This window comes from Acanthisitta chloris, unplaced genomic scaffold, assembly GCF_000695815.1.
Source record: "Acanthisitta chloris isolate BGI_N310 unplaced genomic scaffold, ASM69581v1 scaffold33864, whole genome shotgun sequence".
Lineage (NCBI taxonomy): Eukaryota > Metazoa > Chordata > Aves > Passeriformes > Acanthisittidae > Acanthisitta > Acanthisitta chloris.
In genome coordinates this window covers 1-201 of record NW_008668180.1, presented here as the reverse complement: position 1 = coordinate 201, position 201 = coordinate 1, and positions in this window count along the sequence as shown.

Genomic DNA, 201 nt, shown 5'->3' with positions numbered 1-201 from the left:
CCTTAGAGGGGTCTGCGTAGCGAAGAGGCACTCTGTAGCCTTCAGTCCCTGCTGACCTGGCTCCACTGCCTCCCCAGATGGTGGTGGAGGATAACCAGCACTGTGCGCTCCAGTTCTACAGCCCACCAGAGGTGCTGGGCAATAGGGGGGACGCAAGCAAGGCGACAGTGCCCTGTCCCGGTGACACACAGCCCCGACCAT